Source organism: Schistocerca cancellata, chromosome 1 (genome assembly GCF_023864275.1).
Source record: "Schistocerca cancellata isolate TAMUIC-IGC-003103 chromosome 1, iqSchCanc2.1, whole genome shotgun sequence".
Taxonomy (NCBI): Eukaryota; Metazoa; Arthropoda; class Insecta; order Orthoptera; family Acrididae; genus Schistocerca; species Schistocerca cancellata.
This window is the reverse complement of record NC_064626.1, coordinates 139,715,884-139,733,437: the sequence shown is the minus strand read 5'-3', so window position 1 is coordinate 139,733,437 and position 17,554 is coordinate 139,715,884. Positions and strand designations below refer to the sequence as shown.

The window sequence follows — 17,554 nt, the reverse complement described above, 5'->3', positions numbered from 1 at the left end:
ACACGAGCTACCATAGTACAACACGTCTTCCAATTGCATTGTGTTCAAGAGAAATACTAAAATTAAAAAAATAAATAACTTTTTAAAAAAGAAAATTGGATGATTTTTTCAAGAGAACGAGCTTAATAAACTGAGCAAGTCAGTAAAGCATTGGTCAACCACTGGCGTTATGCCAGCAGCTACCCGGCTTGGCATTGATTGACAGAGTTGTTGGATTTCCTCTGAGATCGTGCCGAATTCTGCCCATTTGGTGTGTTAGATCGTCAAAATTCCGATATGGTTGAAGGACCCTGCCCATGACGCTCCAAAAGTTCTCAATTGAGAAGAGATCCGGAGACCTCATTGGCCAAGTTAGGGTTTTGCAAGCACAAAGACAACCAGTGGAAACTCTCGCCGTGTGCGGGCGGGCATTATCTTGCTGAAACAACAAAACGGGTCGTAGAACTTTGTCGACGAACCGCTGCACTGTAACTGTGCCACGGATGACAAACAAAAAAGTCCTGCTATGAAACGAAATGGCACCCCAGAGCACCATTCATGTCGAGCCGTCAGACTGGCATTCCACCACTGTTCCGAGTGTCTCCAGACACGTCTTTGCTAGTCATCGGAGCTCAGTTCGAAGCGGGACTCGTCACTGAAGACAATTCTACTCCAGTCAACGAGTCTGTAGGCCGAAAACGTGTCCGGAGAAGCCCCAGACGGCGATTGGATACGAAATTGACAGCTGACCGGCACACGACCCAACAAACAGGAGTGATGGTCTGGGGTGCCAACTCAGTTCATAGCAGGACCCTTTTGGTTGTCACCCCGCGGCATCCTTACAGCACAGCGGTACGTCGACGATATTTTACGCCCTGCTTTGTTGCCCTTCATGGTAAGTTCTCCTGGGCTTACAATTCAGCAAGATAATGCCAGGTCGCACACGGCGAGAATTTCTATTGCTTATCTTCGTGCTTGCCAAACCACATCTTGGCCAGCAAGATCGCCGGATCTCTCCCCCAGTGAGAACGCTTGGAGCATTATGGGTAGGGCCCTCCCACCAGCTTGTGGTTTTAACGATCTAACGCGCGACTTAGACAGAGACTGGCACGATATCCCTCAGGAGCACACCCAACAACTCTATCAATCAATGCCAAGTTCAGAAACCGCTTGCACAAGGGCCACAGGTGGACGAAAGCGTAGCTCACATGCTGAATTTGTGAAGTTCTTTCTGTTGGATAAATAATCCAATTTTTCTGTCACATCTACCTATTTCCGTCCCATTCGGATGTTTCCTTCGTGGGGAGTCCTTTCTTTCTTACAAGGGAACCTCCCCATCGCAGCCCCCTCAGATTTAGTTATAAGTTGGCACAGTGGATAGGCCTTGAAAAACTGAACACAGATCAATCGAGAAAACGGGAAGAAGTAGTGTGGAACTATGAAAAAAATTAGTAACATGTACAAACTGAGTAGCCCATGCGCAAGACAGGGAACATCAAGGATAGCCTGAGCTCAGGAACGCCGTGGTCCCGTGGTTAGCGTGAGTAGCTCCGGAACGAGAGGTCCTAGGTTCAAATCTTCCCTCGACTGAAAGTTTTTAGGTCAACCGATTCCTCCACAGGAAAACACATCTGATATATTCTATACGACACTGGTGACGGCATGTGCGTCACATGACAGGAATATGTTGTCGACCCACCTAACTTGTACACTTAGCGAATGGGTAAAAAGATTCTTCTACCTTGCCCGATTTGGGTTTTCTTGTGGATGTGATAATCACTCCCAAAAAAGTGATGAAAACATAAGAGTTTGTCACATGAACTGAAAATAAAAAATTAAACTTTTTACTCGAGGGAAGACTTGAACATAGGACCTCCCGTTCCGTAGCTGCTCTCGCTAACCACGGGACCACGGCGCTCCTTGATTCCCATTGTGCTTGATGTTGCCTATCTTCGCATGGACTACTCAGTTTGTATATTTTACTATTTTTTTTCATAGTTCCACACAACTTCTTCCTGTTTTCTCAATTGATCTGTGTTCCGTTTTTCAAGGCCTATCCACTGTGCCAACTTATAACTAAATCTGAGGGGGGTGCGATGGGGAGGTTCCCTTGTTAGAGTGTAAATTCAGATGCTAGCCAAGCCTTTAGACTGCGCCGTTGCATCTGAAAACGAACGGCACCTGTACAGTTTTATCAAAACATAGCAAATGTCAGTCGTGATGAGAACAATGTTCTGTGTGGTTGTGAGTCCACTCCGTCGGAGCTCAGTGAATTCGAACTTGGGCAAATTGTTGGCGCTCGTATGGTGGGTACTTTCGCAACCGAGGTAGGCGAAGTAGTTAGCGTTTCAAGAGCCACTGTATCGGTGATTTACACCTCATCTCTATATCATCATCCACTGAGTCGAAACTCGGACGGAAGTGTGTGTTGAGTGGTCCTGTCGGACGGTCGTTGAAGATTATTGTGACGAAAAATAATAGGACGACAGCAGTAAAAGTCACTGCTGAAGTGTGGATATCGCATTCGCTAACGCTGTCAGCAACAAAACAACACGAAGGGAGCTCCATAATCAAGGAATTTCTGGGAGATCTGGAATGCCAGATCCACTCTACAGTAATGGAAATGGCTGTAACAGGAAAACGTCGTGCCAAAGCCATATGAATGTGGTCTGTTGGGCGATGAAAGGACATCTGGTCGGATAAGCCTCGCTGCACACTGTTTCCATCTTCTGGACGAATTTACGTCCCAAGAACGAAACATGGCGGGGGTTCAGTGATGATTTGGCAGCCTTATCTTGGAATTCCACGGGTCCCATTGCTAATCTTCAAGGTCGCAGAGAATTATGTTACAATTTTGGCTGATCAGGTCCATCCCATCTACAACTACATATATGCTCCGCTAGCCACCAAGCGGTGTGTGGCGGAGGGCACAATTCGCGCCAAAGTCATAATTACCTCCCCTCTGTTCCACCTGCGTATCGCGCGAGGGAAAAACGACTGTTTGAACGCCTCAGTACGAGCTCTTATTCCCTCATCTTTGCATGGTGACCATTGCGCGATTTGACAGTTGGAAGTAATAATATGTGCTCTACATCCTCGGTGAAGATCGGATTTCGGAATTTAGTGAGCAGCCCCTTCAGTTTAGCGCGTCGTCTATCTGCAAGTGGGTCCCACTTCAAACTTTCAATGAGACTTACAACGCTCTCACGATGGCTAAATGTACCAGTCACGAATCTTGCCGCTCTTCTTTGACCTTCTCAATCTCCTGAGGCAGATAAGGGTCCCATACAGACGAACTGAAGAACTGTAAGCAATTTTCTTTGTTGAAGGACTGCATCGCTTAAGGACTCTACCAATAAACCGCAATCTAGAGTTCGCCTTACCCATTACTTCTGTAATCTGATCATTCCATTTGAGATCATTTCGAATAGTCACATCCAGATACTTGACCTATGTTACCGCTTCCAGAGACTGGGCATTTATTTTGTACTCCTATGTTAATGGGGATTTTCGTCTTGTTATACGCAGTACTTACTAATATCGAAAGATAACTGCCAGTCACCACACCACGCATTTATTTTTTTCAAATCCTCATTGATTTGTTCTCAATTTTCGTGTGATACTACTTTCCTGTAGATTACAGCATTATCGGCAAACAGTCTAATGCCGCCGTCAGTACCATCAACCAGACCGTTTATGTAAATCGTAAAAAGCGGTGGACCTATTACGCTGCCCTGGAGCACACCTGAAGTTGTTTCTGTTGAAGTTACCCCATTCAGGACGACATACTGCTCTCTGTCTGTCAGAAAACTTTCTATCAAAACGCATATGTCATTTGATAGACCGTAAGCGCGTACTTTTTGGAGCAAGCGACAGTACGGAACTGAGTCGAACGCCTTTCGAAAGTCGAGAAATATAGCATCAACCTGGGAGCCGGTATCTAGAGCCTGTTGTATGTAATGCACAAAGAGGGCCAGCTGTGTCTCACATGACCGCTGTTTCCTAAAAACGTGCTGGTTTCTGCAGATGAGCTTCTCAGAGTCTAAATGGTTCAAATGGCTCTAAGCACTATGGAACTTAATCTCAGTCTAGAAAGGTCATTATGTATGAACACAAAATATGTTCCACGATTCTACAACAAATCGACGTCAGTACAATGTTTGTTCTCCAGAGCTGATGTTGTGTTCCAAGACGACTGGTTCAAAATGGTGGAAATGGCTCTGAGCACTATGCGACTTAACTTCTGAGGTCATCAGTCGCCTAGAACTTAGAACTAATTAAACCTAACTAACCTAAGGACACCACACACATCCATGCCCGAGGCAGGATTCGAACCTGCGACCGTAGCGGTCACGCGGTTCCAGACTGAAGCGCCTAGAACCGCACGGCCACAACGGTCGGCTCCAAGACGACTGGGATTCTACTGCTGGAATCGTCCGGGATTGCTTTTATGAGCACTAGGGTGAATTGTCGCATGTGCCCTAGGCACCATTATTACTAGTTCTAAATACTATTGAGCGTTTGTGGTTCACTTTGAAGAAAAAAGTAGGTGATTGCTTTCCACCTCCATAATCGTTACCTCAACTTGCCACTATTTTCCAGCAAGGAACGTATACGATTCCTTTGAACACCATACAGGACCTGTATTTATCCACCCCGAGAGTATGAGTTACGTCTTGGCGCGAGACAGTTGTAATGGAGTACGAGTCTTGGTTTGTAAGCGGGCTGTTGCAGGAGCAAGCTGGATAGACTGTATTATGTTAAAAGCGTGTTATGACGATAAAAATGTTTTGAAAAGAGTATACAATCCTGCAAAGGCTTATTATTAAAAAATGTATGCAAGTAAAGTACCTGGAGACTTCTTTGTACCTACTGCATAAAGAAATCATCCGCTAAGGCTACTTTGTCGCAAAGAAGAATGAGAAGAATCTGCAATTATCGTCGAAAAACAAACCAAGTTGCCCAAACTTCTTCTTCTTCTTAACTGTCACTGGAAGACCATATGCGTTTTCTACATTCCTACATCAGTCATTTCTATTCCTGGCTTTCCTGGTCCATTCTCCTTTCCTCAGGCCCATCGTTTACAAATGCTTGTTGATATCATCGTTCCATCTTGTCAGTGGTCTTCTGCGGCCCCTTCTGCCTTCCTATAAGTGGCAGTTTTCCCTTCCATCCTAATAAGATGCCCATTTCATATCACTCTTCTAACTTCTTTTTTTCATCGTTCGGACAATACCAGCTTGGGAGTATAGGTCTGTCAGTCCCTGGTTTTTTAACACCCTCCGTTCCTGTTTCTGTGTGTCCGACTTGTGCCAGATATTTTCCTTAATATCTTGCTCTCGCAGACTAGCAGTTTTTGTTCATGTGCTTTCTTTAATACAAACGTTGCAGACCATATGGAGCTACCAGGAGAATTACACTCTGGTACAGGCTGATTTTAAAACTTCTCGAAACTGCTCTACTGCACAGCACATTCCGTAAACCAAAAGGTGAACTATTTCCCGCTGTTATCCTTGCTTAATCTCAATTTCTATTCTATCTGCTCACTAAAATGCTTCCCAAATATTTAAATATGTCTACCCTTTTAAAAATGAATTCGTCAATTATCAGTGGGGTTTGATCGTTGGGTGCGTTGCTCTTGACCATTTACTCGGTTTTCTTACAATATTTTTATAAGAACTTGTCATAAACTGCAAGGCCTCTTTGCTACCACTTATTAGAATAACATTGTCCGCATATGTAAGTCGATTTATTGTGATATTACACAGTTTATTAGAATCAATGAAGATAATTAACCGTCCTATTCAACTTCAAGTTACAAAGCTGATCTTTATTTCTTTTCTCCAATGAAATCGCAGTTAATGCGCAGTTTGGAACAATTATCGTCAAAATTAATAATTCTCCGAACACTTTTTTAACAGTTTAATGAGAGTCGGGGGGTCAGATGTGATGTGACAGTCAGTTGGTTGGGCGTGTTGTGTTACCACATCGTCGCTCAAGACTCCATTTCCTAGACTTTCTTGAAAACGAGCTTCCAGGATAACTGGAAGAGATCTTTTGGCTACAAGGATGGGAATTACCCTCCAGCATTGAAGGATCAGATTCTAATAGTCAAGTTAAACATTTAAACCTAAGAGTTCTCGGAAGACGGATAAGCAGAAATGATTACGTCTCTTGGTTACCAAGGTCCTTAGACCTTACCTCTTTAGTTTTTTGACTGTGAGGATAAGGGCGAAGTCTACAAAGACAATGTAAACAGAAGAGACGCACGGATTACGAATAGTGCTGCCCCCTTAAAAAGAATATCCAGACGACGAAAGAAGAGTAACATGTGGCTTTGTCAAGAGAATACGAAAGTGCATTAGAGAAAGAGATGTATTTAAGAAAATTCGAATTTAAGCATTTTCATTTGCGTAACACCTTCTGTGAAAACCTGTTTGGGTCACATTCTAACACAAGTATGTGAGTAAATAATAAAAACTGTACATGTGCTATATATGTTTTGCCGGCCGCAGTGGCCAGCGGTTCTAGGCACTTCAGTCCGAAACCGCGCGACTGCTTCGGTCACAGGTTCGAATCCTGCCTCGGGCATGGATGTGTGAGATGTCCTTAGGTTAGTTAGGTTTAAGTAGTTCTAAGTTCTAGGGGACTGATGACCTCAGATATTAAGTCCCCTAGTGCTCAGAGCCATTTGAACCCATATGTTTTATTCTGTCTAGTCTATACTGCTACCTCCAAGAGTACAATCCAAGAAAAAAAAAACAACGCAACACGAAGGTATTATCCGAATGGGATGGAAATATATAGGTGTGGTGTACATGTACAGACAAACAAACTATTACAATTTCAGAAAAAACTGGATGATTTATTCAAGAGAAAGATCTTCACAAACTGAGCAGGTCATAAAGCATTGGTCCACCTCAGGTTCTTATGCAAGTAGTTATTCGTCTTGGCATTGATTGATAGAGTTGTTGGATGTAATCCTGAGGGATATCGTGCCAAATTCTGTCCATTTGGAGTGTTGGATCGCCGAAGTCCCGAGACGGTTGGTGGGCCCTGCCCATAATGCTCCAAATGTTCTCAGTTGGTGAGAGATCCGGCTACCTCGCTGTCCAAGGTAGGATTTGCAAGCAGGAAGACAAGCAGTAGAAGATCTCGCCGTGTGTGTGTGTGTGTGTGTGTGTTTGTGGGCATTATCTTGCTGAAGTATAAGTCCGGGATAGCTCGCCATGAAGGACAACAAAACTAGGCGTAGAATATTGTAGATATTCCGCTGTGCTGTAAACGTGCCGCAGATGACAACTACAGGGATCCTACTATGAAAATAAATAGCACCCCAGACCATCACACCTGGTTGTGTGAGGAATTGTCTTCAGTGGTGAGACCCACTTCGAACTGAAGCCCGATGACCATCGAAGACTTGTCAGAAGACGCCCTGGAAGACGGTGGAGTACCAGCCTGGCTGCCGAACGACATACGACTCGACAACCAGGAGTGGTGGTCTGCGATGCCATTTCTTTTCATAGCAGGACCCGTTTTGATTATCAATCGCGGTACCCTCACAGCACAGCAATTCGTCGACGATATTCTATGTCCCATTTTGTTGCCCTTTATGGACAAATGAAAATGAGCGTTTAGCGTCATTGGCCGAGAGGCCCCTGACAGGGCAGGTCCGGCCGCCTTGGTGCAGGTCTTATTACATTCGACGCCACGTTGGGCGACCTGCGCGCCGGATGGGGATGAAATGATGATGAAGACAACACAACACCCAGTCCTTCAGCGGAGAAAATCTCCGGCCCAGGCGGGAATCGAACCCCGGCCCATAGGATGGCAATCCGTCAACGCTGACCACTCAGCTACTGGGGCGGACACCCTTTATGGTAAGCCATCCTGGGCTTACATTTCGCACGATAAAATGCCTGCCTGCACACTGCGAGTGACCTGCTAGCAGAAACCTTTCTTGGCCCGCAAGGTCGCCGGATCTCTCCCCAGTTGAGAACGTGTTGAGCGTTATGGGCAGCGTCCTCCCACCATCTCTGGATTTTGACGATCTAACGCACTAGTTCGGCAGAATTTGGCACGACTTCCCTTAGGAGAACATCCAGCAACTCTGTCAGTCAATGCTAAGGCCAATAACTGCTTGCATAAGGGCTAGAGGTGGAACAATGCTTTCCGACTCGCTCAGTTTGTGAGCTCTTTCATTCGTTTGTCTGTGCATGTACCTCACTAATACCGAATTGTATCCCATTCGGATAATTCCTTCGTGGTGCGTCTTTTTTTTGTCTTAGAATGCATTTAGAAAACTTTCTGCAATGAGTCCTGCACTGCTTCAAGTAACTGAAATCACTGCAGAAGACGCACAAGCTGTTTACTGAATAAAGTCTGTATTAGTCTAATAGCAGAGTCATTATCGAGTCGACGACCTACATAAACAACAAAGAATTGTGTGAGGCAGCATCACATAAACTTGGTGCTCACCTTAGATTCATAACACCCAAAACTTATAAGGAACATTCCGTAGCGTTATGCATGAACCATGAACCATGGACCTTGTCGTTGGTGGGAAAGCTTTCTTGTCTCAGCGATACTGATAGCCGTACTGTAGGTGCAACCACAACGGAGGGGTATCTGTTGAGAGGCCAGACAAACGTGGGGCTCTTGAAGAGGGGCAGCCGGCTGAAAGCAAGGGGAAACTACAGCCGTAATTTTTCCCGAGGGCATGCAGCTTTACTGTATGGTTAAATGATGATGGCGTCCTCTTGGGTAAAATATTCCGGAGGTAAAATAGTCCCCCATTCGGATATCCGGGCGTGGACTACTCAAGAGGACGTCGTTATCAGGAGAAAGAAAACTGGCGTTCTACAAATCGGAGCGTGGAATGTCAGATCCCTTAATCGGGCAGCAAAGTTAGAAAATTTAAAAATGGAAATGGATAGGTTAAAGTTAGATATAGTGGGAATTAGTGAAGCTCGGTGGCAGGAGGAACAAGACTTTTGGTCAGGTGAATACAGGGTTACAAATACAAAATCAAATAGGCGTAATGCAGGAGTAGGTATAATAATGAATAAAAAATAGGAATCCGGGTAAGTTACTACAAACAGCATTGTGAACGCATTATTATGGCCAAGATAGACGCAAAGCCCACGCCTACTACAGTAGTCCAAGTTTATTTGCCAACTAGCTCTGCAGATGAAGAAATTGATGAAATGTATGATGAGATAAAAGAATTTATTCAGATAGTGAAGGGAGACGAAAATTTAATAGTCACGGGTGACTTGAATTCGACAGTAGGAAAAGGAAGAGAAGGAAACTTAGTAGGTGAATATGGACTGGGGCTAAGAAATGAAAGAGGAAGCCACCTGGTAGAATTTTGCACAGAGCACAACTTAATCATAGCTAACACTTGGTTCAAGAGTCATGGAAGAAGGTTGTATACATGGAAGAAGTCTGGAGATACTAGAAGGTATCAGATAGATTATATAATGGTAAGTGATTTAGGAACCACGTTTTAAATTGTAAGATATTTCCAGGCGCAGACGTGGACTCTGACCACAATCTATTGGTTATGAACTGTAGATTAAAACTGAAGAAACTGCAAAAAGGTGGGAATTTAAGACGATGGAACCTGGATAAACTGACTAAATCAGAGGTTGTACAGAGTTTCAGGGAGAGCATAATGGAACAGTTGACAAGAACAGGGGAAAGAAATACAGTAGAAGAAGATTGGGCACCATTGAGAGATGATGTAGTGAAGGCAGCAGAGGATCAAGTAGGTAAAAAGACGAGGGCTAGTATAAATCCTTAGGTAACAGAAGAAATACTGAATTTAATTGACGAAAGGAGAAAATATAAAAATGCAGTAAATGAAGCAGACAAAAAGGAATACAAACGTCTCAAAAATGAGATCGACAAGAAGTGCAAAATGGCTAAGCAGGGATGGCTAGAGGGCAAATGTAATGATGTAGAGGCTTATCTCACTAGGGGTGATGGATACTGCCTACAGAAACATTAAAGAGACCTTTGGAGAAAATACAACCACTTGTATGAATATCAAGAGCTCAGATGGAAACCCAGTTTTGAGCAAAGAAAAGAAAGCAGAAAGGTGGTAGGAGTATGTAGAGGGTCTATAGAAGGGCGATGTTCTTGAGGACAATATTATGGAAGTGGAAGAGAATGTAGATGAAGATGAAATGGGAGATATGATACTGCGTGAAGAGTTTGACAAAGCACTGAAAGACCTAAGTCGAAACAAGGCCCAGAAGTAGACAACATTCCATTAGAACTACCGACAGCCTTGGGAAAGCCAGCCCTAACAAAACTCTACCATCTGGTTAGCAAGATGCATGAGACAGGCGAAATACCCTCAGACTTCAAGAAGAATATAATAATTCCAATCCCAAAGAAAGCAGGTGTTGACAGATGTGAAAATTACCGAACTATCAGTTTAATAAGTCACGGCTGCAAAATACTAACGCGAATTCTTTACAGACGAATGGAAAAACTGGTAGAAGCCGACCTCGGGGCAGATCTGTTTGGATTCCGTAGAAATATTGGAACACGTGAGGCAATACTGACTTATCTTAGAAGATCGTTTGAGGAAAGGCAAACCTACGTTTCTAGCATTTGTAAACTTAGAGAAAGCTTTTGACAATGTTGACTGGAATACTCTCTTTCAAATTCTGAAGGTGGTAGGGGTAAAATACAGGGAGCGAAATGCTATTTGCAATTTGTACAGAAACCAGATGGCAGTTGTAAGTGTCGAGGGACATAAAGCAGTGGTTGGAGAGGGAGTGAGACAGGGTTGCAGCCTTGAGCAAGCAGTAGAGGCAACAGAAGAAATATCCGGAGTAGGAATTAAAATCCACGGAGAAGAAATAAAAACTTTGAGGTTCGCCGATGACATTGTAATACTGTCAGAGACAGCAAAGGACTTGGAAGAGCTGTTGAACGGACTGGACAGTGTCTTGAAAGGAGGATATAAGATGAACATCAACAAAAGCAAAACGAGGATAATGGAAAGTAGTCGAATTAAGTCGGGTGATGCTGAGGGTATTAGATTAGGAAATGAGACACTTAAAGTAGTAAAGGACTTTTGCTATTTGGAGAGCAAAATAACTGATGATGGTCGAAGGAGAGAAGATATAAAATGTAGACTGGCAATGGCCAGGGAAGCGTTTCTGAAGAAGAGAAATTTCTTAACATCGAGTATAGGTTTAAATCTCAGGAAGTCGTTTCTGAAAGTATTTGTACGGAGTGTAGCCATGTATGGAAGTGAAACATGGACGATAAGTAGTTTGGACAAGAAAAGAATAGAAGCTTTCGAAATGTGGTGCTACTGAAGAATGCTGAAGATTAGATGGGTAGATCACATAACTAACGAGGAGGCATTGAACAGAATTGGGGAGAAGAGGAGTTTGTGGCACAACTTGACTAGAAGAAGGGATCGGTTGGTAGGTCATGTTCTGACGCATCAATGGATCACCAATTTATTATTGGAGGGCAGCGTGCAGGGTAAAAATCGTAGAGGAAGACCAAGAGATGAATACACTAAACAGATTCAGAAGGATGTAGGTTGCAGTAAGTACTGGGAGATGAAGAAGCTTGCACAGGATTAGCATGGAGAGTTGCATCAAACCAGTCTCAGGACTGAGGACCGCAACAACAACAATATGCAGGATTCAGACACGCATCTGAAAGTGACGCCACAGCTAGAGGAAAACCGCAGTGGCACTTTAGTTGCGCGTATGAACACATAATTTTCAGTGGCGATACTCAAGTAATCCAAATTTTGCAATGCCACAAAAAGTTCAGTTCGTTTGTACTCTGTGATGCGACTAGCTTTTCCCCACCACTGAACAGTCATTCGACTGCTCTCTGGTGGCTATATTTTGAAACACGAGTGGAGTAATTGCTGCTGTGCTCTGTTCGATCTTAGTGTGTTTTCATTTTATTACTGAAAAAAGTCAAATCAATGGTTAGAACGTACACATTCGCAGCTTCTGTAACTACAACAGTGTGTGTGTGTGTGTGTGTGTTTAATATTTGCAGTCGAATGATGTATCCCACAATCTTGAATGATTTTTGCGTGAATAAGTAAATAAACTTAACATGTAACCAAAAATACGAATAAATTGCGGTTTATATGTGGGAAATAACCAGGCTGTGGCGTGCCAGCGTTAAACTAAAAATCATAAGTATCCGAAAAGCCTACATTAACGAATAAAATAAAGAGTCTGACACCTTGGAAGTCTGTAGGCGATATTCACATGCCAGCTGCTGGTAGGTTTGCCTTAGCAGACAATATTTTCGTCTTCCAGTGTTATTTCTTTTGCAGCCCTGTTTCCGGTGCATATTTCAGTCGTGCGAGAAATGATTTTCAGATTCAACATTTTGGTTTCGTCTTCCTTGTATTTAACTCTTGTCACGTCTCTAACACCATAACCTGCACTATAACTTTAATATCCGCCCGTATGATTTCAGTTGAGGACATGCTGAAAGATGTGCAACTACGTAGAGTATGTAACTTCCTGTTAGAACCGTAGCTCACGGTGCCACTACAGAATGCCACGTTCCGTGGCGTCACATTAATTGGGAATATGCACCCGGGTTTAGGCGTCGTATTCAAGCACTGCCAGTCATAGTTCAGTCTACAAACAGCAGTTCATTCGACAAGCACGTAAGCAAAAAACTGGAGGATATGTTATACCACGCGATACAGAATTCACAGATAACATAAGAAAAGTAGCTGAACGTATTTATTCCACTTCACATGTACAGTTATGAATCACGTGGTGACGCAATAGTCAAATGAAGTTTATATTCATGAGGCGGCTTATGATGATTCCATAGTGAAGAAACTATATGTAAGTAATCATTAGAAGAGAAGCGTATGTCATGGTATGGTTACAAGAGACGGATACAAGTAAAGGGTTTACGACAAAGGGTTTGGAACTGGAATCTTGCTAGCAGAGGAAGAGGGAAACCGAGAGTGAACACAGGGATAAACAGAAGGCACGAGAAGAAATTCGAAGTTTTGCTGTGCAAAAAACAATCAACAGAATTCTAGTCTCGTCCGCAGAGCATGGCGATAACGCTGTAGCAATTGAGGCTGCGATGCAGTCGACTAGCACACAACAGCCTCTCAATTCCTTCTAAATCGAGCGAGGTGGCGCAGTGGTTAGCACACTGGACTCGCATTCGGGAGGACGACGGTTCAATCCCGCGTCCGACCATCCTGATTTAGGTTTTCCGTGATTTCCCTAAATCGCTCCAGGCAAATGTGGGGAGCGTTCCTTTGAAAGGGCACGGCCGATTTCCTTCCCCGTACTTCCCCAATCCGATGAGACCGACGACCTCGCTGTTTGGCCTCTTCCTCCAACACAACCCGAGAGCAATTCCTTCTAAGAGTTTCTCTTCGTTTTAGTTGTTTTCAGGGTTGTAGCATCACAAACGGGAACCAGTTTCAATTCGTTATTTTTAGCCATTCTCTCTTTGGCGCCCAAGTTGGATAGTGGAGCTAAGAGAACAAGCTCCTTTACGGGGGCGGTCAGTAAGTAATGCAAGTTTTTTTCTTGGCCATTTTCAGTTGAGAAATGCCGAATTCATTGTGGGACATCGTGCAACATTCTCGCTTCAGCATCTATAGTTTCATGAAGTTCGGATAGGTTACGCCGCTATACACAACCTCCAAAATGGCGTCTGCAACGCAGATGCGTTCCCAGCAGAGATGTGTCACTGAGTTCCCTTTGGCGGAAAACCAAAGCGTCGTAGATATTCATAAGCACTTGCAGAAAGTCTACGGAGACCTGTCAGTAAACAAAAGCACGGTGAGTCGTCGGGCGAGGTGTCTGTCAACATTACAACAATGTCGCGCAAACATGTCCGACCTGTCGCGTACCGGCCGGCCGCACGCAGCTGTGACTCGTGCAATCTTGGAACATAGGGACACCTCAGTCGAGGTGATAACGGATAACAGTCAAACACGTCGCTGCTCCACTGGATGTCTCTGTTGGTAGTGCTGACACATTCGTCCACCAGTTGGGTACTGAAAGGTGTGTGCCCGCTGGTTTCCTCGTCGCCTAACAGAAGACCATAAAGAGCAACGCAGATACGTCTGCAAGAAATTGCTTGCACGTTACGAGGCTGATCGTGACAATCTTTGACGAACGTCTTCACAGGCAATGAAATATGGGTTCATCACTTCGAACTGGAAACAAACCGACAATCCATGGAGCGGTGCCACATCACCTCTGTCCCGAAGAAAAAGTTCAGTGGGGCACCTTCACCCAAGTCAGCGCATCTGCCTGGATCTCGCACCTTCCGACTTCCGTGTGTTTGGCCCAACGAGGCACGCCGCGGGAAGCAGTTCGTGGATGATAGAGAGGTCACTGATTCGGTAAGACGTTGGCTCCGACGTCGGTACTGTGTCTGTGTGTGTTTGTGTGTGTGTGTGTGTGTGTGTGTGTGTGTGTTGGGGTTTACAGGCGCTCAACGTCGACGTCATCAGCACCCTGACACACATTAAAAGAAACGAATGTGGACCAATTTACACTACTGGCCATTAAAATTGCTACACTACGAAGATTACGTGCTACAGACGCGAAATTTAACCGACCGGAAGAAGATGCTGTGATATGCAAATGATTAGCTTTTCAGAGCATTCACAGAAGGTCGGCGCCGGTGGCGACACCTACGACGTGCTGACATGTGGAAAGTTTCCAACCGATTTCTCATACACAAGCAACAGCTAACCGGCGTTGCCTGGTGAAACGTTGTTGTGATGCCTCGTGTAAGGAGGAGAAATGCGTACCATCATGTTTCCGACTTTGATAAAGGTCTGATTGTAGCCTATCGCGATTGCGGTTTTCGTATCGCGACATTGCTGCTCGCGTTGGTCGAGGTCCAATGATTGTTAGCAGAAAATGGAATCGGTGGGTTCAGGGGGGTAATACGGAACGCCGTGCTGGATCCCAACGGCCTCGTATCACTAGCAGCCGAGATGACAGGCATCTTATCCGCATAGCTGTAACGGATCGTGCAGCCACGTCTCGATCCCTGAGTCAACAAATGAGGACGTTTGCAAGACAACAACCATCTGCACGAACAGTTCAACGACGTTTGCAGCAGCATGGACTATCAGCTCGGAGACCGTGGCTGCGGTTACCCTTGACGCTGCATCACGGACAGGAGCGCCTGCGATGGTGTACTCAACGACGAACCTGGGTGCACGAATGGCAAAACGTCATTTTTTCGGATCAATCCAGGTTCTGTTTACAGCATTATGATGGTCGCATCCGTGTTTGGCGACATCGCGGTGAACGCACATTGGAAGCGTGTATTCGTCATCGCCATACTGGCGTTATCACCCGGCGCGATGGTATGGGGTGCCATTGGTTACACGTCTCGGTCACCTTTTGTTCTTTGAACAGTGGACATTACATTTCACATGTGTTACGACCCGTGGCTCTATCCTTCATTCGATCACTGCGAAACCCTACATTTCAGCAGGATAATGCACGACCGCACGTTGCAGGTCCTGTACGGGCCTTTCTGGATACAGAAAATGTTCGACTGCTACCCCGGCCAGCACATTCCCCAGATCTCTCACCAATTGAAAACGTGTGGTCAATGGTGGCCGAGCAACTGGCTCGTCACAATGCGCCAGTCACTACTCTTGATGAACTGTGGTATCGTGTTGAAGCTGCATGGGCAGCTGCACCTGTACACGCCGTCCAAGCTCTGACTCAATGCCCAGGCGTATCAAGGCCGAATTATTGCCAGAGGTGGTTGATCAGGGTACTGATTTCTCGGGATCTACGCACCCAAATAGCGTGAAAATGTAATCACATGTCAGTTCTAGTATAATATATTTGTCCAATGAATACCCGTTTATCATCTGCATTTCTTCTAGGTGTAGCAATTTTAATGGCCATTAGTGTAGTTAAATGCCAGCATACACGCAAAGAAAGCGGGAAAAGATGCAAAATGCTGTATAAGAAAATAAAACGTAAGGAAAACGAGTAACGAGCGTCAAGAATACCACAGGAAATTGTCACTGGCTGGCCACTTACGTAAAATATGGGCGAGCCAGTCATCCTCTGAACAAATTAAGACTCTCTCCCTTAAATCTTGGTAAAAACATTGCACAAGTCACACAACTTTAAAACTATAACCACATTCGTTTGAGTATTTCCTATAAGAGATGGCATATACGCCGGCAAGTCAACCGCGGCCCGCTGGTCAGAAAGTAAAACGCAGACCAATAAAACGTGGCACACAGTGACCAGGACGCCACAAGTACCACACATTGGAGGGTGCTTTCCACCGGAGCTGGAAGCCATGGGTCATAGGACTGTGGCCTATCCGAAGACGAGTGAGGAGAACCTCGCCCAGTCTACAGGGCTGGAAAGAAGTACACCACACTCGCGTTGTCGGCTTGACTAAACAGAGCTTAGTCATTTTCAACCACTCATCCTCACACCGACGCATGACTCGTGAGCTCAATAGCGAGGTGAGTGCGTGCAGGGGATGGCACACTGAAATACTTGCGGATCGATACATGCCTCTTTGGCCCTTATGCCCTTTCATTCCACTGTGTGAGCATATAGGCTCTCCCAGTAGTGTGGCGTAAGCCTTCGCATTGAAAGCAGATTATGTTGAGTAACAGTGCCTTATTGCCAAAAAAGGGGGATAATTGGGTGTACTGGCATGCTGGATAAAAGCAATTGGCTTTTAAAAAAAGTGTTGCATCACTTATTCAATGCCCCTTGTACAATCTTCTTAAACATTAGCCTAGCTTAGTGCTTTTATTGCTGTCATTTGGTTTAATAGACGTCGTAAATTACTAATCTCTCTATCTCTTGTCTATTGTTGTCATAATTCATTGTCAGAATGTTTGTCTGTATCTACAGATGCCTTTAATTGTTTTCATTTGACCGATAGTCATAATTGCTTCTGGCTCAGCCTCACCTCTTCTGGCACATATCCTACTACTGGTGCTCGTAATACCTAAGAAGCAGTAAAATTTATTACTCTCTATGAGTTTCAAGCAGTCAGTGAATAAAGCGGAACCTGCAACTAACAGTCGCAATATTTACTGTTAACTGGCCAAGTATAATGTATAGCCGGAAATACGTAGTAATACACTTAAATATCAAGCTCTCAAATTGTAGCAGCTAATTTTCGTATACCTTCCGTTTCCACATTCAGTACGTCCTGTATGAGGAAGTCTGGCGCGGTTTCATGGCTAATGTAGAGAATTAGGGCGGCAATGCAGATGGTCAACAGCTTCACATCCATTGGTGTATGTATGTATGGTGAATGTATGTATTAGACAATGGAAGACGTTGATAAGGTTCTTGCAGCTCTCGGGTTCAGCTATATTTTACTGAAATAATATTCACATAATTCTAGGTACAGAAAGTTGACTAAAACCTGAAGTTGACAGCAGTGAGACACTTGAGGAAAATTTAAGCGTACATCGAAAGGGTAGGCTACTGGCTAATGCACGTGGTGTATTTGTCGCAGCGAGACAAAAACTGAAGCTGCATCCGAGACTGTTTGGGCAAGACTGGGT

At 44.5% G+C, this 17,554-nt stretch overlaps 1 protein-coding gene across 1 annotated transcript in view; it reads right to left on the bottom strand.

Annotated features, from left to right (window-relative positions):
* Positions 1 to 17,554, bottom strand: part of LOC126166925 (putative ammonium transporter 1) — a 334,629-nt gene that overhangs the window by 121,484 nt on the left and 195,591 nt on the right. The window lies entirely within an intron of this gene.